The sequence below is a fragment of the Panulirus ornatus genome, chromosome 55 (assembly GCF_036320965.1).
Source record: "Panulirus ornatus isolate Po-2019 chromosome 55, ASM3632096v1, whole genome shotgun sequence".
NCBI lineage: Eukaryota > Metazoa > Arthropoda > Malacostraca > Decapoda > Palinuridae > Panulirus > Panulirus ornatus.
In genome coordinates this window covers 20023976-20048176 of record NC_092278.1, presented here as the reverse complement: position 1 = coordinate 20048176, position 24201 = coordinate 20023976, and the positions used below count along the sequence as shown (strand labels likewise).

At 45.4% G+C, this 24201-nt stretch overlaps 1 protein-coding gene across 4 annotated transcripts in view; it reads left to right on the top strand.

Moving 5' to 3' along the window:
* LOC139765505 (uncharacterized) overlaps nt 1-24201 on the top strand; it is a 52496-nt gene that overhangs the window by 1148 nt on the left and 27147 nt on the right. For 2 of the 4 annotated variants that reach the window (XM_071692989.1, XM_071692986.1), the window contains exon 1: nt 15073-15344. The gene's annotated coding sequence lies outside the window, so the exon portion shown is untranslated. Of the gene's footprint in view, nt 1-293; nt 432-15072; nt 15345-23318; nt 23808-24201 lie in introns of those variants that run through there. The other 2 variants (XM_071692988.1, XM_071692987.1) reach the window with 2 other exon arrangements.

Sequence of the window (24201 nt, the reverse complement as noted above, 5' to 3'; positions counted from 1 at the left end):
TGTATCACTGCATAGGTAGCTTCTAAATGAAACCTTCATATATATATATATATATATATATATATATATATATATATATATATATATATATATATATATATATATATATATGAAGGTGCGCGTCTCTATGCGCAATGTTCGTGTGTGTGTGTGTATATATATATATATATATATATATATATATATATATATATATATATATATATATATATATATGACACCATTTTCTCTGTAGAGTAAAAGTTGAAATACACAGAAAAAGTCGAGTGAATGTCGTTATCGTCTCCTTTTAGAAAACTGCTCGTTGTTCCGGTCTTCAAGAGAAGATGCGAGTTACAGGAGGGAGGAAAAACTGGAACCTGCCTGGTTGGAGTAAGTGGTCACCGCGCAGGCCTAGAAACCTACCCGGGCGAGCAGGAAGTAATTACGAGGTAAATCACAAGACAACAAGCTTTCAAATTGAATATTTCCCTCCTAGTTAGTTCCTTGTTGTCATTCTATTATCCCCCCTCACATTATTTCTCCTCGTCTTGCTTTAAAGCATGGAAGGCAGTTAATTGGCCATGAAAAACTGTTCATATTTACGTGTTTATTGACTTGAGTTATGCGTAATTGATGCTTGTTTGAGATTTAGTATTTTCGGAAATATATACGGGGAAGTTGCTGATTTGAAAGGTGAGTGATATATAATATAATTTTCGTACTTTGTACTTCTGATTACCAGTTTGGTAGAGTGCTTGTAGTTGGTTCATGGACGAATTCCTCAAATTATTCTTTAATGAAAAAGTTGCTAGCTATAGCTGAAGTGTCATATGTCGTAGTGACACGAAATAACGTACTGAGGCTTCGCAAAAACTTGAAAGGGGGGGAGGGGATGAATCATATTCATCTTGCAAACAATAATAGTAAACAAGGCTCTATTTTCCTCGTGTTTCCTTGTTGTTGTTGCTTGAAATGACCTCTAGTGAATAGCATTGGATCATTATTGTTTCTTTTCAATGCGAATCTTTAATTTTAAAGGTTTCATATGTATTGCTTCGGTCATTTGAGGAACTGAAACGCTTCGAGAACGTCCTTCTCTTTTTCCACTTACATATTTGCTCAACTCTTGAAAGTAATTTTGTTTTGCTTTATATATATATATATATATATATATATATATATATATATATATATATATATATATATATATATAGTCATGGACAATAGTCCCGGGACACGCGTGACGTCCCGCTACACGCCTGGGTGAAGCAGTAGAGAATACTTTTGTCTAAAACAACCCGGGACGTCAAGCGTGTTCGAAGACCTGTCCTCGACTCTTCATTGTGAACCGTACCTAATGTTGCGTCTGACGCTGATGGTGGTGCTTGCTTCTCAATTTGCGTCCTATCTTTTTTCTCCCTTTTTTTCGGTCTTATCATATAAAAGTCTTCATAAAGTTTCCAACAATTTTATTTGAAGTAAAGGTTTTGTCAAGACCTTTTTACAACTTTGCTGATAATTTAACTCAGATTCTTATTATAGTACGTAATTATCTTCGAGATTTCCATATTATCATTCAATACTGGTAGAAAGTCTTCATAGAAATGTTTTACAAGAAAAAGGATGCTTAGGTTGTGTTAGGTTCCACTTTGTTTTCAAGAATAAGAAAACAGCACAGTGACTTTCGTGATAGACTGTGAAATCTTGGGGGTTGTGAAAGAAATGTTGAGTTGATAGAGAAATGGTATTACAACATGAACAGTAGTAAACCTGTTATCTGTAATGTGGAGAGTCATGCGAGTGTGATACCAGAGGAGTGTGCAGTAGTAATGGGGGGTTTATTATAGTGTGATACCAGAGGAGTGTGCAGTAGTAATAGGGGGGTTTTATGATTCATAATTAGGGGATTTTGGGTGTAAGGGATGATGATGAGTACTTCACAAGGTCTCTTGACAACCGGTGTTGGAGGCCACCAAAACTCTGAGTTCTCACGGAGAGCACCACCTGGCCACTCCACCTTGTAAGACGCCATGTGGGAAGGGTCGCAGTCGGTGGGCCAGCCAGCTGGCTGGCAACTCACCCGGCAGATGTGGGTGTGATGTTAATGATATACTTTCCAGAGCTGTAGGGTACATGTAGCACCTAAGCGTCTGGGATGCTAAAGAAGGTTGAGATTTACGTGGCTAATATATATATATATATATATATATATATATATATATATATATATATATATATTATGGAAGGTTTTATAACTGTAAATTTCGCTCTGTGCATCACTAGCAATAAAGTTGCTGTTATTTACGTGTTTACACTTACAGTACATTTCGCGGTGTAGTTGCCTAATCATCCAAATAAAGACTTGTTTATCGTCCCGCAAGCATTCTATAACCCGTTGACTAAACTGACACCAGACTCGTCTGTCACACCACAAAGACACTCGTGTACGTGTCACAGTAAGCTGTTTTTGCTCTTTAAACGTCAGATGAATCTCACGAGGAAGCCATAAGGTGTGGTAGACTCCGCTGGTTTGTGCCGGTGCGTTTAGCTAGAAAGCGGGTCCCAGATGGGAGGAAAATATCCCAATTTTCTCCAGACGACAGATGGACAGATCTAACCACCAGCCTTGTGGTCACGTTCTTCTGTCTTGTGTCGTTTTTTTTTGTGGACCATATCATCTCTGTCAGCCTCAGCTCGGCACAATTTGTGTCACGTCTCGCCAAATAACACGGCAGGGTGGGAGAAATGTCGGGAGGAGTTAGACATGTCTTGACTGAGGATGTCAGACATGGATATGTTTAACTTTTTACCAGACAGACGTAAGCGAATGCCGCATTACGTGTGGCTTCGGATAATTTACCAAAACGCTTCCTTCCTCGTAGGCCCATGTTGGTTAGCCAGAAAGAACAGCTCTCCTTTCTGTTTCTTCCTGTGATGAGAACATATCACGGTCTCTTAAGTAGTTCCGTTTCCATTTTGAGCGGAACAACTGCTTTAACACATGGGTCAGGTTATTCCAGAAGTAATTTCTCGAGTATCTGTGTTGGCCACGGAAAACAGTCTTCTCTGTGTTGCGTTTTAGTATAAAGTATGAGTAATCGACTCGTGTCATGAATTGCCAGTTTTCTGTGTCGTGGGGCACAGTTTTCACGCTGACGCGAGCGAGATTTACAGATAATGTTTGAATCCGTTAAATACACAGGGCACCGATTGCGCAACAGGTTGGGTAAACGTCGGCTCCCGGCGTGGACCAGTGGACAACTGCCCTCCCGAAAGCCAGTTCTTCTAGGCCTTATTTGTCACAAGAAATCTTACAGCATATATAAATGAATGAAAAATTGATTAAGAATATGTATAAGATATACACAAGTCAGTACATAAATGTAAGTCCTATAGAACAAGGAACCGTTGAATTTGATTTTAAGGCGCACGAACTGAACGCCGCCGCTGGCCTGGCTGGACCCCGAGGCCTGGAAGGCGTGTAAAACAGAGTCGGGTCGTCATACCGTCATGGCCAGACTTCCTGTGTCTCAGAAAAAGAAAAGAAAAAAAAAACGCAGCCCGAACATGTCTCTAAGCTAGCCTAGCTCCTTAGGTGTGGGGAAACGGCCTAACACAGCACCGAGTTGATCAGTTTCAAATTTATTAGCATTGCCATAAGAGAACACATTATTCTATATGGTGTTTGCGATACGGGAACTGGGAGTAGTAGCTATATGGGATGTCTCGGTGTACTAGATATTGGCTTGAAGGAGGTTGAAGTTCTATAGTAATATAGATGTAAGTGTAGATAGGCTATGGTGATGGCAGGCTCAAGGTAGATGGAGTATGTATTAGGGTACGTTGGACGTTGTTGGTTGGGCTGGAAGTAGATAGATGGGTTGCCATGAGAAGCTGCCTCGTAATGTTTATTGACCAGCGGTACATGCGCCTAACAGTAAGCTCCCTGACTTGATCTAAGGCACGAGTTTAGTTCAGGTTTAATGAGGAGTATTTGAAGCAGCTTAGAATTCCCCACTTTCTACTACTAAAAAAAAATTACACGGGTTACGGATAGGCTACGTTATTCATTGCGTTGTGGTACTATAAGATCCTCTTAACCAAATTGCAGTGGCATGTGTGGAGAGACTTTCCCTTCAGTTAAATTAATTTAATGTTGAAAGGTATTTATTACATGCGACTTCCTGAAGTATTAGATATATGTTGCAAAATTATTTTAAGATTTGAGATAGTTGAATTTATATATGACATGCAGATTATTGATAGGAGAGATGATATGCTGTTTATAAACAATTGAAATACATGGAATATTCTTGAAAGAAATGAATTTCTATGAATATACTTGATTTATGCTTATTGAGAAATACTCAAAGTCTGTGGATCAAAGTTTCTCTTGTCTTAACTTACTAGTACAGGTTGTCCTGTATGTCCAGTATCGCAAATACCAGTACATTAGTTCATATCTCCGACATCCTGTTACTTTGTCCAGTTCACTGATTCAGGATCATATTCGTATGAAATACACGCACACATAGGCACGCACTTTCCCCGTACTGTAGAAACAGGTGATTACGAACCGGACACAAAATCTCTTGCCACTCTCTTGAATTTTTTCCCCCTTACGCACTACAATCGGAATCCGCAGGAAGCAACAAGTCTTGCTTACCTGTCCCGTTGTCCAGAAGATACTGAAGCAAACTGGAATTATAATATATTAACTGTCGGAGGAGAAAATAAAGTTCCAGACTTGTATTTACCGCTACTCCGGAGACATCCTCACACACCACTTTATAAGACTAATATCACTGCAACACAGGTCACTGATGTCGTCCTGCAGTCATTATATATATATATATCCAATAATTATTTTTTTTTCCACCTTGTATGTAAGTTTCACTCGGGTAGAAAGTAGGCGAGAGCGGAGCGAGTAGGTAGCGTCTGTCTGTCTGTCTGTGTCTGTCCTTAGGGCTGGTGGGTGAGCGATGGTGGGTGGGGATGCGCTCACCCGAGACGCCCGTGCGCACCCGAGGACAACATGGCTGTTACGACGCGCAGACCCACCTCGACGCCACCAGCCCGCCAGCCCCTTGAGCACGATGATCCTGCCCTTGAGTGCGTATGACTTGACAGCTTTAGCACCCGACTGACCCACATTGAAATGATGTGAGAGTACGATGATCCGAAGCACAGTACAGATGAGCGTACATTTAGAACACACTGATCATAGCCTAAGCTAAACATTGCAGATAATAACCAAAAAAATGACCACACGATGACTCAGACTCAAGTCTTTTGAGCGTTATGAAAGGAACTTACGATGATGGTATTTTAAGTGCAATGACGTTACATTTCCCCCCAGCAGCCTTCATTGTTCTCCGTAGGTTAAGAATTCATTTCCTAGGTTATGAATCACCGTAATACCATAATGGCATGTTATACAAGGGTTGTGCTTGTGCCTGAAGGAGTTATGGGAAGGGGTTACGGGTATCCTGAAGAAGTGGTTCAGTCAAGGTGGATATTGATAATGTTGCTGTAGTGGTGCAAGGCTTCGAGCCTAAGTGGTCGTCGCGACGACTCAGCCGAACCCGATATACATCGGCCTACTTTCCACCCGATCGAAGGGGGGGGGGGGGTAGGTGTGATACACCCCCTCCTCCCCCTCTTCCCTCCCTTCCCCAGTGGCTATGACAATTATTTATCGGCCGGCGATGAATCTTACCGGAGAGAAAGGGCGCCAGCCAGCCAGCCAGTTAGACTTGCACCTCGACGTTGCTTGTTTTTGACTGGATTTATTCACATTTTTTTTTTTTCGGTGATGCTCCGTAGATGGCGCTGGGGATGCAGTCGGATCCCATCTCGTTTCTCATTGTTATAAGGGTTTACCATCATGAACGCCACCGGGTGGTTACGTGTGGTTTGCGACGAGGTCGGGGTCGTTCAGCACAACGCTACGACGACCCAGGAGTACGACCGTTACTCCGATCCTTGGTGCATGATGGCTTGAGTCATCTGACTTGACCACCGCCTCGGAGTGGCAGGGCTGGACGGGTTGCTGAGCCTGTGGTGGAGAAAACTGTTCTTGGCGTGAGGGGCCAACTGGGAGGATGACTGATGAATGCCTCCGAGGATCCCCTGCCACTCCCGGCGGAGGTGAAGAAGTAGTGCCTCAGTAGAAGACAGACGTCCTCATTCAAGACTGGTGATGGTCGTCCGATCTCAATCTCTTACCAGATTCTCCTGCCTCAACATTGCTTCCCCTTCCAAAAAAATATTAACATTCGCGAGTATCTGTTCTCAAGCTTCCTTGGTTCTAGTTTGTTTTTTTTAAGTAGTATTTTTTTTTTATACAAATCTCACTTCTTAACTTTTACTTTCACGGTGAATTGCGGACATGATTTATAATAGTTACGTCTCTATCGTTTAGTCTCGTTGCCTTCGCGGTCTTCTGAATTAAACCAGTACTTTTGACGAATGGGACGAGCAGTATTACCCCTCATGACTGGTCTTGCTGTCATCATGCGTCTGCTCCTTTCTCTCTCTCTCTCTCTCTCTCTCTCTCTCTCTCTCTCTCTCTCTCTCTCTCTCTCTCTCTCTCTCTCTCTCTCTCCCTATATTTTCTTTAGCCACATCCATCCACATCAAAAGCAGTTAAAAGAAAAAAAATTTTCCTCGTTCCCGTTTTCTGCCAGTCCTTGAGTCATCTTCGTCGCTCACCGGAAGTTTTCGACCTTTTCATTGTGTTTCCTTTGTCCATTTGTTTTCTTTTCCGTTCATACTGTCTCCCATTTGATTTTGTTGTCGAGCCCCTGTCGGACCCTCGTCGCATTGAGGTGGACACGGCTTGTTTCTAGAGAGAGAGAGAGAGAGAGAGAGAGAGAGAGAGAGAGAGAGAGAGAGCCACTCCGCACTTGAGGCGGATCTGAAATCCTCGACATCAACAGCACCACCTCCGCTAGGCCCCTGGAATCCACTCCACCCATTCAAACTCGTTTTCAATCCGCCACCATCCTGTGCCCGTGCATGGTCGTACTGGCCCCCGGTCTCCGCCGTGAGTTATCCGTTGGTCATGGTTAGGAATGTACCCCAGACTTCGGGTTACGAAAGTACCCCAGACTTCGTGTCTATGACAGTTTTTCTACTATCATTCTGATGATAACATCATCCGATGTGCATGTAGGTACCCGTTAATGAAGAGCTTGAAGGGCTCCTTGTATATATATATATATATATATATATATATATATATATATATATATATATTTTTTTTTTTTTTCAAACTATTCGCCATTTCCCGCGTTAGCGAGGTAGCGTTAAGAACAGAGAACTGGGCCTTTGAGGGAATATCCTCACCTGGCCCCTTCTCTGTTCCTTCTTTTGGAAAATAAAAAAAAAAAAAAAAAATGAGAGGGGAGGATTTCCAGCTCCCCCAGCTCCACATATATATATATATATATATATATATATATATATATATATATATATATATATATATATATATATATATATATATATATATATATGTAGCAAGAGCGTAGAATGGTCATGGAATTACCTCGAACACTTGAAGGTGTTTAAGCTCATTTTTATCTCTGGGTGGCTCTAACTTGACGTGGACTGTCGATAGGCCTGAAATGCCCAACCAACCCTCGGTCGAACGAAGTGAGATATGAATCCAAGGCGCTCCCTCTCACTGCCTTAACCGCGTTTCTGTTCCGTACACGCGTTGCGATGATGCCTTGAAATGACAGCAGACCGCTGCACTCCTTCAGCCAGCGTTTCCCGCGAGCTTACGACACACGCATATAACTTTCAAGATGGCAGCAGCCTCCTCCTCCTCCTGTTCCTTATTTCTCGCCTTTCACTGACTACGTCATATCATGTCCATCGTTCACTTTTACTTTCTAGATCACTCTCACTCTCGTGCATTAGAATTAGATCCTTTCCCCGTGTTTACATGGGCGATCAGGAAGGTAGAAAAAGAAAGAAAAAGGAGCGTGTGTCCTGTCGGCTCGTGTTCGATTCTCCACCTGTACTCAGAAGCCCTGGTGACCATTTGTTGGTCCAGAGCCTCCTCCTCTTCTGTCTCTCTTGTCTCACAAAAGACTTGTGTGTGTGTGTATATGTGTGTGTGTGTGTGTGTGTGTGTGTGTGTGTGTGTGTGTGTGTGTGTGCCTTTCTGTTCCCTGCGTCATGGCTCTTATGACATTACACAGTCAGGATGATAAGATTTCATGTTTTCGTCAAATATTTTATTTAGAGGAAGTGTGAACACACACACACACACACACACACACACACACACACACACACACACACACACACACACACACACACAACACACACGCACTTCTTTTGGGCGCGCCTCAAATGGGAAGTCATGTTTGTCTGTGGTTAGCCTTTTGAGCACGATGGAACGAGCCTTGGGAGCGGTGACATGAGGCTTCAGAAAGATGACATGAGCCATGAGAACGGTGACATGAGGCTTCAGAAAGATGACATGAGCCATGAGAACGGTGACATGAGCCTTCAAAAAGATGACATGAGCCATGAGAACGGTGACATGAGCCTTCAAAAAGATGACATGAGCCATGAGAACGGTGACATGAGCCTTCAAAAAGATGACATGAGCCATGATAACGGTGACATGAGCCTTCAGAAAGATGACATGAGCCATGAGAACGGTGACATGAGGCTCGATCATGATGGGTACGACGACCTGGCCCTTCCACACGACCCATGAGGTACATGCCAAAGGCCAAGCTGTCGCACCCAAGGGTCGTACCGTCACGCTGCTCGAAGGGCGACAGAGCCAGCCTCAACTGCTTTAATTCGCCTCGAACTTTTCTCAGCGGCTTTAGTCTCGCGCCCATGACCCAGCACAAATATTATAACTGGCACTTAACCAGCACAACAGCTGATACCGTCAGCTGCAGGCGCTCCTCCACCTGTCGCAGACACACACACACACACACACAAGCCGTCTGCCGCTGCAGCCAACACCTCCTGCAATTACCTTAACGGTAGAATTACACCTGCATCGTAAGGTAACCTAATTACATTAAAGAAAAATGATAACCCTTACGTCTCCGTGGGCGTTTGATGGAATTCGTAAGGGATATAATCTGGATGCGGCTTCTGGGCATGGGAAGAGACGACCGTTCGTGCGTCCGACGAACGTTCGTACGTCCTACGAGCGTTCGTGCGTCCGACGAACGCTCGTACGTCCGACGAACGTTCGTGCGTCCGACGAACGTTCATACGTCCTACGAGCGTACGTCCTACGACCATTCGTGCGTCCGACGAACGTTCGTACGTTCTACGAGCGTTCGTGCTTCCGACAAACGTTCGTACGTCCGACGAACGTTCGTGCGTCCGACGAACGTTCGTGCGTCCGACGAACGTTCGTACGTTCTACGAGCGTTCGTGCTTCCGACGAACGTTCGTACGTTCTACGAGCGTTCGTGTAGCCTGGCCGCTCAGGTGGCAGTGGTGTTATCTGTACACAGACGGGTTGACGTGTGCTTCCGCCTTTGCGACACCATGCGACACCCCGGGGTGGGGCGGCCGGTCGCGCACCTGACCCACCAGTCATGCATGAGCTCCGGAGTGGCTCGCGCGCGCACACACACAACACACACACACACACACCTTTCACATAAGCCTTCAAATATCCTCTGTGATAAGGAGTCGCCTGACCATGCAATTTTTGATGACACGACGCAAAAGATGATGGCTGGTGTGGGTTTTTTGCTTGCAGGTACCTGTGGCCATGTTCGGTACCTCCCAGGTCATTAAACTACCTAGAGTTCCATCCTCATTTAGTCTGTGTCTGGCGTTCGTATGGCAAGGGAGAGGTGGGGAGCCCATGTGTGGTTGGTGGCGCGGTTTGTTTCCCAGGGAAATCGAGGGACCTCGTGCCACGCCCTTGTAGCTTGCTTGCTTGTGTGTGTCTCCTCATGCAGGCGGGAGATCGAGGGACCTCGTGCCACGCCCTTGTAGCTTGCTTGCTTGTGTGTGTCTCCTCATGCCGGCGGGAGATCGAGGGACCTCGTGCCACGCCCTTGTAGCTTGCTTGCTTGTGTGTGTCTCCTCATGCCGGCGGGAGATCGAGGGACCTCGTGCCACGCCCTTGTAGCTTGCTTGCTTGTGTGTGTCTCCTCATGCCGGTCACACTGGCGTGCCGCCGCACGCTTTTATGAGTAGGCGGTAAACAACATTGAACGAGCGATGGTGTTCTTCCGCGCCGCCACTGCGGGTCAGCTGGCATTACAGAATCATCAAGGTCCTCAGTGATGAGCCGCTGGCTGCTTCCTGAGTGCTGCAGCAGCGGCAGTGACAGCTGGAACGGCAGGCGCAAGCGGCCCTTACGAACGTGACTGAGGCCAGCAGTGCAGTGGACGCTTTTGATGACACACACCCCCACCACCACCACCACAACCCGAGGTGGAGGAATGATGGATTCAGAAAACAAATCTCTCTCTCTCTCTCTCTCTCTCTCTCTCTCTCTCTCTCTCTCTCTCTCTCTCTCTCTCTCTCTCTCTCTCTCTCAAAGCTATTGGAGGTAGAAGATCACCAATCAAAAAACGAGTCAGTCCACAGCAGTGGCTGCGACTTAAGACGTGATGAGAACGAGTGTTTGATTAATTATACACTTTCCATGGTAATTAACAGGAGATAATGAAGGAACGGATGATATGACAGGTCTTATTCATGTAACTTGACTGGTCACGCTATTTATAGTGTGCAAGAGTTCAGGTCAGGTCAAAGGATCGAATCCCGTTGGGATAAAGACTGAAAATGTTTGGGGACTCCATAATTGGGTGATTACAGTGACGTTAATGACCTATGATAGTCACCGCCAGGCCGTTAGCATTTTTGGGGTTAATTGAAGGAGGGATGGTAGAAGATCCTCAGAGAATAAATACAGTGATATTGGATTCGATCCTTTTGTTCAGATTAAATTTAGTTTCACAACGAGTTCTCTTTCTCTCAGAGAATCCGACTTGAGCAGATTCACGCTCTTCTTCTTTCACTTTTTTTTTTTTCAATCTCCTAACCTGGTTTTATTTATGTACCCACACAGGGGAGTCATGTAGGATCATCCTCCTTGACGTAAGGTTAATGCCACAGTTGTCGTAAAGTTACTGTCTTCACTTTGCGAGTCCCATGCAGTGCCAGCCAAAGGATACGTTGTCAACGCGGAGCGAAGATTTATCCAGGGCTGTCGAAAACACAGTGGAATATCGAGGCGTTGGTTTCGTCCTCAGCGCCTCGCTGAACGAGCCACTTTTTTTTTTTTTTTTACGAGCTATGGCCCTCCCTCCTCCGTTATATAGACCCACCGTAGACAAAGGTATTCTGAATGCCATTCCCCGACGGCTTCTTGTATGGAGGTAGTCCCTCCGCGTATTCCAGACAAGAGCCCGATCTCTAAAGCCTCATTTGGCAAAACACAGCAAGTTCTGAAAGTAGGTCTGTGGGAGAGGAGGTCCGGGAGAAGGGAGTGTATGTTGGGAGGGAGGGGTGGGTTGAGCGAGTGGGGGACGGCGGGATCACCCCATCCTAGAGAGAGAGAGAGAGAGAGAGAGAGAGAGAGAGAGAGAGAGAGAGAGAGAGAGAGTGTATAGGCCCAAGGCAAGAGGAGGAGGAGGAGTAGTTGGGAGACGAGACCTGGACCAGAGGTAATCTTAGATATCTAAGGCGCCGAAACTAGACGACTCGGGAGCCTGATGGTAGACACCAGGTAATGTGTCATTTGCCGGCTATTTTTTTTTTTTCCTTCTGTCGGCCTCGTCTTTTTTTTTTAGCGGACGTCAGGCAAGCAGCAGATGAAAGTAACCATTTCATTTTTTTTTCTTTGTTCTTGTAGTTTCGCGAAATGGGATGGGTACGTGTTCTTGCTCAGCACTAAAGATGATGATGTCATTTGTACGGAGAAAGAGAAGGGACGAGTTGATGGCCTGGTGCGACAGAGAGATGAGGGGCGAGTGGATGACCTAGTGCGACAGAGAGATGAGGGACGGGTGGATGACCTGGTGCGACAGAGAGACGAGGGACGGGTGGATGACCTGGTGCGACAGAGATGAGGGACGAGTGGATGACCTGGTGCGACAGAGTGATGAGGGACGGGTGGATGACGTGGTGCGACAGAGAGACGAAGGACGAGTGGATGACCTGGTGCGACAGAGACACAAGGGACGAGTAGATGACCTAGTGCGACCGAGAGACGAGGGACGAGTGAGTGACCTGGTGTTCCTGGTGCCAGAGATAGCCTGCAGGACCACCACTGCAGCAGCAGCAGCAGCGGTCCAGGACCTCTGTTAGAAAACTTGACACACTAAAAGACACTCGAGTTTCTTCCCTGGCGGTGGAAGATTTCCCCCAGCAAGTCTGCCCTCATCCCACACCTGTTGCCTTCCGGCCACACACACACACACACACACACACACTCCCTCCCCCACCTGCAACCACACCACCCTCTCAACCCACAACCACACCCTGACGCCAGGTCTGCGCGTAGCACCAGATGGATCGCTCTTAACACCAGTAAGGGAGGGAGGGGCGGGCGGCGGCCGGTAAGTGGGATGACTAAGAAGAACGTCTTTGGCCATTCAGGGCTGAACCCCCCACACACACACACACACACACACACACACACACAACACTCCCTGCCTCTGAAGACCCCAGAAGACAACACACATCAGTGTCTGATATCGAATATGTAAACGCAGCAAGTTTTTCGTGTACAGGCGTGCAGTTGACTACATCCGTGGGGCCTTTGCCTTACGCGACCAACAGGTCAAAGAAAACGTATTTGACAATATGTATATGTGTGTGTATGTATGTATGTATGTATGTATGTATGTATGAAATCCCTAGGGATAGGGGGAAAAGAATACTTCCCACGTATTCCCTGCTTGTCGAAGAAGGCGACTAAAAGGGGTTGGAGCCGGGGGCTGGAAATCCTCCCCTCTCGTTTTACTTTTCTAAAAGAAGGAATAGAGGCACGGGCAAAGTGAGGATTTTTCAGCCTGAGGCTCAGTCATCTGTTCTTGACGCTACCTCACTAACTCGGGAAATGGCGAATATGTTTGAAAAATATGTACATATAATTTTTGTTTCATAAATTCATAGTGATTCCTTGTAGATAAATTCCTTGATTGTTTGTGGATATATATATTTTTAAAAAGACCCCATTTTCTATGGGTCATCTGTAAGAAAACTGTAGTGAGCAGGTGTCTGGTAGAACAGCTGCCATCGTCCAGTCTTGAGGGCAGTGAGGCAGAGCGCGCGTGCGCGTGTGAGTGTGTCAGGCGGTAAATTGAGGAGCGAAGATGCAAGTGGCGGGTCCCGCTCGGTGCGCCTGATGTTGATGGGCTATTCGTACGTCAGAGATGAGTAAATCCACGATTCTTGTGACGCGACGACGCATCGAGAGGTGTCTGGGGCGAGTGTGTTGGTGACGCGACGACGCATCGAGAGGTGTCTGGGGCGAGTGTGTTGGTGACGCGACGACGCATGGAGAGGTGTCTGGGGCGAGTGTGTTGGTGACGCGACGACGCATCGAGAGGTGTCTGAGGCGAGTGTGTTGGTTGTCCGTTCGTTCGTATGATTTGCGCGGCGGTTCTTGGTGTGTGTGTGTGTGTGTGTGGCTAGCGGAATGACGAAGCCTCGCTGCAGGCAGGCGCTTGGTGATTAAGCGGGCGGGACTGTAGTATTAGTAGTAGTAGTGGTAGGTAGTGGTGGTGCTCCTGGCTGTTGCCAATCAAGTGATTGGCCAGGCCATCACACCCAGGGGTCGGGCCTAAGTGTGGAAGAGGGATTACAGTGCAGAATGGCAACTTTCAGTAAGTTAAAAGGTACCAAGATGTGGTTTGTTTATAGGGCAGTACACTACACAGAGTCCACCCTCGAAAAGAGTTTTTTATTTGACGTCAATTCCAATTTAGGTTTGTTCGCCTAATGATCATCATTTCTTCCACTGTCATTACTTAATGAGTCTCAGGCAAGGTGAAAAAGTCCGCTACGGGATTGAACCAACAGCAGATCAGGTTCATCATACCTTACGTGTTTGGGATACTGTCATGACGGTATGACATACATGGGTACCAAGCCTAGCTGCGTCCACTGATATCTGTTGGTGGAGGATCGTAACAGAGGTGGCTGGCAGGCAGCTCAGTTTACAAAGGACCACCAGGAGACAGATCCGGACCTAATAGTGTCTTTGGAGGAAAACAGGTAATGTAGTGTATGGGGAAGTTGGAATGCGGAAAAGACGAGATGAACGGGAAAGTTTTGAGGGAGAATATCTGTAATATCTTCCCGAGTTCATGTTAGGGAAGTCGAGAAAATGAGAATTTACGAGTTTACGAGAAATTGATCAGCCATTCTTTTCAACGTGGCCCTCCTAACCCACAAACCCTTTCTGCCAGAAGGCTAGGATATTGAAAGAAATATGGAAGTTGGAGTCAAGAATAGATGACAAATAAGACAAGATTCACCTGTCAGTGGGTCACTGTTAAACTATTAATGAGCCGAGAGAGAGTCACTGAACTGATGTCTCAGTTGTGAAACTTGCTGACCGTAGCGACCTCCACTACGGGAACTGGTTGACGCGGCTGCACCCGAAACCACTTTTGCTGCTGCTTCTGCGGCCTCCTCCCGCTGCTCCTACAGGACATACAAGAATTTCGCTAAGGGGACTGTGGACCCTCTCCATTGTTTCTTTTCCTGTCGCGTTTTTTTTTTTTCTAAGTTTGTTTAGATCCCTACCCTACCCTAAACGTTAAGTATATACTATGACAAAATATAGAATATTTTCCGTAAAAAATTCCCAGCCCTTACATGCCACTAAGAGGAAAATACAGAAATAAACAACCTTCTGTCGCTCAGGAAAGTATGGGCTTACCCACCCATCCCTCTGTCGCTCAGGAGGAAGCCTTCACTTCCAGGTGAAGCGTCATATGCGTTGCTCTCATACATAAGACGTTTACGCGATGAGGTGCACAGTGTACAGTTAATCACGGCGGGATGATGTGCTCGGCTTTCTCTGGGTTGCGAGTGAGGACACCTTGAAGATGAGCCTGAACTGGGGGGCGTCAGTTGGTCGGCAGCCGCCGCGAGAACCACACACGCTACCTCACCGCACGACGCCCCCCGAGATGAGTGAATAACTGGCGCCTGCGGGTCTATACTGCGGTCGAAGAATACATTGACAGTGTGGAATTATTCATGTGTGATTTATGCAGTGGTCGTCAGAGTAGATTTTGTGATTCAGTCAAAACATCAGGACATTCGAAACTGGTTAATCTCGCGGACTTTGGGGGGCAATTAACGGTGTTGCAGCTGTGATAAAGGAGAAGGTACGTAGAAATCTTATACATTTCGCCCGTAGGTGTAAGTTAACTTTGTGAGGGGCAGTTTCAACCCCTTCAGCACGACAATATGACCTTTGAAGGAGACGGTACGAGCCTTGCGTATGATGTCAGACCTTGGCCTTGGCTCAGGTCAAAGGGCTTGATATCACACAGGGTGTCAGTGTCGTTGTACTGGTTGTACCGGGTACCAGTATTAAGGTGTATTTGGTTGTCTGGTGGGTTTACTGGGTGTCTGTAGTAAGTGTGTTGGGGTGTGTCGGAGTGGTAACTAGATGTCTTTCGAGGGGGCGTACTGTATACCTGTTGTGGGTCTGAAGTAGTTGTACTAGGTACCTGTTGTGGTGTACTGGATATTAGTGGGGGGTTTACAGGTCGTGGGTGCACTGTGTCTTTCTGGTGGTTATACTGGATGGCTGTGGTGGGTGTACTGTGCATGTGGTTCATCTTGTTTATTCAATCGCTTTCGAGGATTTTCTTAATTGGTTTATCACTCAAATCCTTTTTTTCGTAAAAAAAACACTTATTGGTAATTAGGCAGGCTAATTACTTAGTAGGTCCATCTATTGGGCAGGGCAGTTAGAGGTCATTCCTGCTAGCTGAACCAGTCGTTCCTGTCCATAGACTTCAGAGGCATTCTGGCCTTTGACCTGACAATTAAGCGTTCCACTTAAAGGTTGCACTTTCATGCCCAGCGTTTCTTATCGTACTTTCTAATATATATATATATATATATATATATATATATATATATATATATATATATACACACACGGTGTTCCCTAACTCTGGTGATAGCTCAAACAAAAATGTCGCCTTCAACATGCTGTACGATCACTCTTTAACGTGCCTCCCGCTCTACGGGCGCCTACCTTACCCTACTTCAGCGTGGAGAGCATCCTTGAAGTTGCGGGAGCCATTTAAACGGGCTACGAGGATAGAACTACTAACTTGACCGTAACCCACAACTAAGCCCGGAAGATGTAATGTTTTGACTCGCAGATTGCAGTGTTGAAAGTGAGCATCGTACGATATACTTCAAAATAAGATATGGAGCCCCTTCTTCGCTTACTCACGTTGTGTACCGTCATTGACGACTTCTTGGGTGTATGTGAATGCGGAGAGCGCACAGTGATTCGAAAACAGAGAGGATTTAAAGACATGAGGACCTCATAGGGAGTTAGAACTCCCTCCCCGTACCGTACAAGCCAGATTATAACACGCAGCTCGCCAGACAAATTCGATCGTGGCTTCCTCTGTCTGTCTGCGAACTTTGAACGGAAAACGCGAGTTGTCGTAGTCCACCAAGAACCTCGTTTTCTTGCATGTATCTGGTAATTACGTTTTCTCTTCGTAGGCTGTGTAGAAGTGTAGATAAACGGGTCAGTGACGAGTTCATCTGAGTATATTTCTGGGCACATTGTACACCCCCTTGCGGTAAATAGTGCTCGGGGATATGATTAATTCAATGTACTAGAGCATGGTCGAAGTGAGCATGATTTCATGTCAGTAGTTTTTTTTTTTTTTTTTAGGATTTTCGGCATGTTTTTTCTATGCTTAAAGTCGCTGAACTTCTACTGGTATTTATATGTATTTTGACACGCTAAAAGTTCCGGGTAGACTCAGCCAAGCCAGCAGAGGTTTAGGTAACGTTTTGGAAGTTTACTCATCACGGGGAAGTGGGCTGACTCACAGGACCAAGACTCATGAGTAAGTAATGTTGGGTGGTCACAGCGCCACTCCGAAGGGGTGGGCGGGTGTGACCACAAGAGGTTTGGATTTCTTGACTAATTACCCTAATTACCCTTGACTAATTTCTCTCTCTCTCTCTCTCTCTCTCTGTAATTACAGATTCGTGAGTACGTGTGTTTGCACAGAGGGACGGAGGCGTTATGCACTCACGTGGTCCCATCTCTTGCTTCGCGTCGGTGGTCGTGCTTTAATAATCGTCCCAGTTGGCACGAAAGGTTGGCCTCACACCGTCAGGATAACCGAGTCCTCCAGCCGTCTTTACCATGGGTAGGGACGGCTCCCCACCACAGCAGTGTGGTAATGGCTCCTTGGTGTGGTTGGGGGAGGGGGGCCTTAACTCGATCTGTCAGCCCAGCAGCGCCCTCTTGGGCGGCATGTAATGCCTTGAACACGGCGGTACGATTGCCTTAGAAGCCCTTGAATCGAGCCCTTGGGGTTAGGTCAAAGACCAGCAGAGCTGTACCGTCGTACGAGCTCAGGGGGTCTAACAGTGATGTGCAAGGGTCATACCGTCGTGCCCAAGTGTCGTTCTATCGTGCTCAAGGGTCGTTCTGTCGTGCTCGAGGGTATTACCGTCGTGCTCATGTGTCGCTCCGTCGTCCTCAAGAATGCACTTCCCGCCGTGGAAACAGCAGGACTCGCTGTCTAGTTGCACGTCGACACCCGTTCACACCGCCCCCTACTGACCGTCTGTCGAGGGGCATTCCTCGCGGGAGTTGTGGTGGAGAGTGAGTGAGTGAGTGAGTACTGGTCGGTCAGTGCAGTTGTGCCGTCCAGACCCTAGGCTCCACAAGACGTCGCGAACGCCGCGCGCCACATACATATACCGGTTTGTTGACTGGCATTAGAGTCTCTCTCTCTCTCTCTCTCTCTCTCTCTCTCTCTCTCTCTCTCTCTCTCTCTCTCTCTCTCTCTCTCTCTCTCCACACCCTTCCGTGTGTTTCCTACACACACACACACACACACACACACACACACACACACACACACACACACACCTGAGCAGTCTTTGTATAACAAGGTCAACACGATCACGACCTTATTGTGTGCCTTTCATATGCAGCTTTCCAAAGCCAGTGCCCGTAAAGTCATTCACCTTAGCACCCACCCCCCGTGATGTCCTCTTTTCCTTGCAGCGTTTTCCTCCAGTGTCGTTTTGGCGTTCTCTCGTTCTCTAGGACGTTTGGATTTCGCGCCGCAGGCCCGAGTCCTGACGCGCTCTTTTAAACCTTCCCTCCTGTCTTGTGGTGGCTGAGTCTACCGTTATTCGGCTCCTCCACCCACACCTCCTCCTCCACCTCCCACCACACCGCATCAGACCCTCACCACCTCCATCTGATGAAGTCCTCCTCCTCCTCCCTAACATTGTACACACACACACACACACTCTTTTGTTCTTCCTTCCTCAGTCCTTCTGTTTATCCCGCAGCTGTACCTTCCCCGGGGATTGGCAGTCGTTACTGTGTCCACTACCTCTGTTACATGTTACTGCGGTTATTGCTTCGATCAGGTGCATTCTGCTGCTGCTGCAGCTGACTCTGGTATATCTTCCGTCATTATTTATGTCGTTTTCTATTCCCTCTCCCCCTGCAGCTGACGACTCATAAATAAGATGGTTGAAAAAAAAAAATACACCTTCATTACGATAGAATTTCAAGAATACAAGGTTACATCATATTGCCGTTGCCTGTATTTTTTTTTTTTTTGTTTTATGTTATTTTCCGTTACCGTTTAATACGAGAGTTATCAAAATGCAGTGCGATAACATACTGTATAGGTTAAGAGCGAGTCCCGAAATTCGTGTTCGCAATAACTGGACGCTGGAAGTATTACATAGACACTTCGCGAACGAGAGACGCGAATGAATGATGAAAGAACGCAAGCAAAAAATAAAAAAAAAAGAAACGATGAAGATTACCGGCAAAGAAAATAGATAAAAATAATTAAAAGCTTGAGTATTGTGTTCAGTCACATGAGAAGATGATGCAAGAAACATCTAACAACAGAAAGCCGAGAGCTTTTGCCAGATCATCTTCATTTTCACTGGACGAACTGGCCTGTGATTCTGTGTTAAGAGTGTAGGGTAGTAGGGTGAAGCAAGGAGGGGAGGGGAGGGGAAAATTAATGTTTGGTAGCTTAGCCTAGCTACCCCATATCTCGATCGACACGACATTACTACGCGCTCACTGTTAGTATTCCTAATTAGGTACAGTATGTGAATTATACACTAGAAATTACTCATGCACTTCAGTAATCCTACTCCATGTAGCCTTTCGCAGTTATCATGTTTCTGTGATTAACCTTTTCAGTCCAACCTGTTCTTTCCGCATCAGCGCCATTAAAAAAAAAAAATGAACAGGCATCTGGTGCTGGACCCCCTCTGGCAAACGCCCGCCAGCTGCTCAACACGTCTTTCGACTCCGTTCTGCTGACCTACTAAAGCCAAGGTCTGTGTGTGTGTGTGTGTGTGTGTGTGTGTGTGTAACACATCGCGAATGTAGATTCTTCTCCGTGTGGTAAATGTCGTAACAATTTCCTTGAGTGGTATGGTAATGAAACATCCGTCTTGCCACCTTGCATTAGAAAGCCTAGCTCACATTGATGGAAGATTGGAAGCGAATTGCAAGTTTGCGCTCCTGTGTCTCTTATTAATAATTTCAAAGGTAGCGCGTTTAAATTTCCGATGTAAGATTCCTTACCCACGCTGCAAGGCAGTCCACGTCTGCTCAAGAAATTATATTATCTGTATTTCTTAAGTAAATGAGCAGTTAATTATCCACTTTCTATCCTGACAATGTTTTCCTACTCTCGCGGTTGCACATGCAGTGGGAGGGAAAAAAGGTTGTTGCCAGGAAGAACGTACGACCGTAAGGGCTTTTCTCCCGTTCTGGGTGGGTAAAACTGGTCCGTACAGCGATCATGAAGGTACGAAATTATAATACCTAACACGGTTTTTTGATAATTACAGTCGGGAGAACTTTTCACTCCTTGGTAATACATTCTCCAACCAAATCAAGAATGAAATTGAGACCTAAAACTTGATTGAAATGTTATCGGACGCCTTAGTATATACGTAACTCACTTTTGATACAGAAAAAACCACCCTTGTTCAGTTTGCAAGCGCTATGAGGCGCCTCGCAAGACAGCGGGCGAGTGAGCTTGCTGCTGGAGCGAAGGCTTCGAGCTGCTCCTCGCCTGTACTCACGGCCAGCCTACTTAACGGTCTGACACACATTCTACCATTAATACAGTGTTACGACTTTCCTGGTATATTTTTTTTTTTCCCTGTCGCTCTGTTTCCCCCCTCTTGCTCCACCTCTTCTAACTCAGTAACCTTACTCATCGGGATCCATATTTATATGCACAGATTCAACCCAGATTTGCTGGATGGAAACTCTAAACAAAGGCGTCTGCCTCACTTGGTCTTTTTAAAAAGAGGTTGTGTTCGTGATATAGGTTTCGAGTGTTGTTGAACCTTCTTCTGACTGATATTACAGTAGGATATCAGTGACTGCGATACATATTATTACATAATCGTGATTTTCGGAGCATTATTGATCCTAAACTGATCCACCACTTGGGATAATCATGCTTTCCGAAGCATCATTGGTACGAGACATCCATCACAAATCCTAGCCTGACCTACATTAAACCGTTATCCAATTTTTTTGGATTTTGCAGTTTCCTGGCACACCAGGGGGTAAATACTTCTTAATCATCGTTATTATTGCAAATACCTGCATTGAGGTAGAAGCAATTTTATTTAATGGTGCACAAGGATGTCACCTGGATGGACCACATTATAGCAAAGCACAGTTAATTGTAATTATATCTCAGTGATGATTGTACTTTATGAGTGTAATTAAGTTTTATGTTTTACAGTTATAATTACATTTTATAGATATTCGAGGTGGTACCGGGCTACGCCCACATGTGGTTACACCACGAATGCTCTCAACTGTGAATTAGATGATTATCCTTATACCTGTAAAATGTAGAAGTATTACATAATAACTAGAACATAGAAAACTCTAACTTGTATTTGATTATTTGTATGTGCTAATGTAATCCTCTTACTTTGATTTTAGTTTAAGAATGAGTTGCTTTTTTTTTCTAATCATATAATTTTATTTGAGTTTATTTATTTTTACTTAAGAACGGAGTAGCCATATTTTTTGTGTAAAGTGTTGACTGGCACTTTATGCTTCCCTGATGTGATGCGTAAGCAAGGTTTGTTTTTTTTTTTTCTTTGTTCTCAATACTGTGTTACATGGCTAGGAAGCTGACCACTTTGTCCCCAGTCAGCGGTCGACAAGTTAGCGGCACAAACCCCAAAACAGCTGGTGGGATTTGCTGCCGTAACCGCTTCCAGGGCGGCGCCCTTCCTCTTTGGTCAAGTAACTGACAGCTTTCTCTAAGGCACTGCACCAAGAAGTGACGTAATTATCCAATCGTTTGGTCGTGTAGACAACATAAGGCCACGGTCAATAAGCGGAAAATAAATAGATAAATGAAAAAAAGACTCGACAAACGGGAGGAAGCGACAGGTTTACAGTAAACCGCGCACCGGGGGGGTGTAGACTTCGACCACAGCTGCCGACAATGTTAACGTGAGTCTATCGTGTGCACCGCAGGACGTGCCCCTCCCACGCTAAATGGTGGTGGTGAGGAGGAGGAGGAGGAGAGGCGAGAGGTACACCCTCGGAGAAAACTGTTGCCTCTGAGATGTGGGTGGATTGTGGTAATTTCCCAGGGTTGTTCGTAAAGATCACAAGATATAACCACAATATAGGGACTGAGGTTTGCAGTACCCGGAGACCGTGAAATACATTCACCGCCTCGAAGACCTGGCGATGCGCACAGTGAGGAGGGGGGGGGGGAAGAATGTCAAAATAATTACTAAAAGACAAGAAATCAAGAAAATAGTAAACTCAAAGTGGTTTATCACACCCATGACCACTACCTACACCACATGTAATGACCAACCCCTAATCTTACCCATTTACCCATACCACACACAGTAGCTTCATAAATTCACAATTTCCCTCACTGTTTCGATGCCTGCGGACGCCACATGCTATGTTAACGTTAAGTACATTTGCACCGATAATTCACTCCATTTGCCTTTCCTAATTGGTGTTATCTATATAGCACGTTATTATAAAGACCACATACCCGTGATACATGTTGTTACCAGCGTACGTGACACCTAGGAGGGATGTGTTCTTATTTTTCCTCCCTTTTCCGTTCCTCCCTCGCTACCGACGTCATCTTACCTACACCTCAACGCCACCCAAGCTACCCCGCATGGTGTGGCCCAGTCACGCCACCACCACTAGACACATATGACGAAGTTACCGCTGCTTGAATCACATAGTGTCGTTTGTCCCACTTCCAAACGCATTATTAAGAAAAGGGCGAACCCTGAAAGTTGTTAATTTACAGTGTTATTTGAACCTTTCTCTGAAATTATCCCCAGATGATTGTGACCGGGTTAGAAACTGGGCGTAGTCGTTCTTGTTTCAGTTGGTTTTATGGTGACAGAATTTATTGGTGCACGAATAGATTTGCGTGATAAACGGCGCTCGGAAATCTGGTATATTTTCTTTCGTTGAAACTGAGATACGGCAACTCAGTGGTGAATGCCAGTATTCCGTTATATTTGATAATGTTTTGCAGTTGAAAAATAAAGATCACTATGTGACGAAAATATTTTGATTGTATAGTTTTGTAAAACTACAGTAGGTAGCTATCCTCTTTATTTATCAAGAACGAGTCAAATGTTTTGGATATTTCGAACGTCATCAGTCGAACCTAAATAAAGTTTATCAAAGCAATATTACATCGATTAGATCTCTAGAATATATTAGACGACTTTGAATTATGGGTGGGGTCTTGGTGCAATGCTGGTGAAATACATTTTTATGAGAATATACATAAATCTTTATCATAGAATCAAAAGTGATAATTCAATATATTTGTCATAACAAATAACATTCAGTGACAATCATATTTAAATTTTGCGCGTGGAAGGAATCAACTTCTTCATGCACTTGTGAAAGTTTAGAAGGCATTGATGAAAGAAAAACTGAAATACAGACGTCAGATTACGACAGTGGCGCCGACCTGTCGTTGCTCCTCCGAACTAAAATTAAAACCAAACGTCGCCTCTGAGGACCCGTGAGTGGGGCGTCCCAACTACATATATTCAGTGCTGTACACCGTGTCAACAATGGCTAGTGCGGAAGACCTGGTGTGAATATTTTAACCCCTATTTTGACGAGAAAAAGATTCATACCGCTTGTGTAACCCGCCTGAACATCACATTCTGATAACTGCAGCTGTGGATGCCTTAGTTCTAATGACCGGGGGTTATGGGACTTGAAAAAAAAAAGATGTCACGGTTGTAGTGGCGAGACCGATCAACGTGCTTGGCTGCTGCCCTTAACAGTGATGTGTCTGGTGTTGAGTGGTCTCATGGTAGAAAATGAACCCTAGCTATGGAAATGGTGCTGTGTGCAGTGTATCGTAGACTTGTGTTCTCCGTTGGTGGCGATTTCGTGTGAAATATGACAAATGCTGATCCTCGTAGAATATTGACGGATGTTGTGGATGGTCAGTGTTTCACTTATTGCCACTAGTAAAATTGTGGCTCAGAACCCTAATCCAGCTCAGCGTGGTCTGCAGGGACGTACAGAGGTTGGTGTTAAGTGGAGACTTATTATAAATTCATTGGAATATAAGGTAGAAATGGCAGTTGTCCAGACATAAGGGTTAGGCTAGGTGCTCCTGTGTAGGTCAGGTTAAGGAAGTAAAGGATACACCGGATGGTGTACCACTAATAGTCTTTTTTTCTTAAATATACACGTCTTTGGTTAGGCTTGCGGTCTGGGTATTTTATTAGAAATTAAGTCATTTCAGGTTGTGCATAGGGTTTTACAGGAGGAACTTAATTGGTACTTAATCTCTTGAGACCCATTCTTGTTTGTAGATGTAATTAAAGTATTGCTACACTTGGGCTGGGTATGCTAGTAGGTAGACTTTGGCCTTGTATTCCAAAACTCAAGCTAAGTCAAAGCGAAGCTGACCTAAA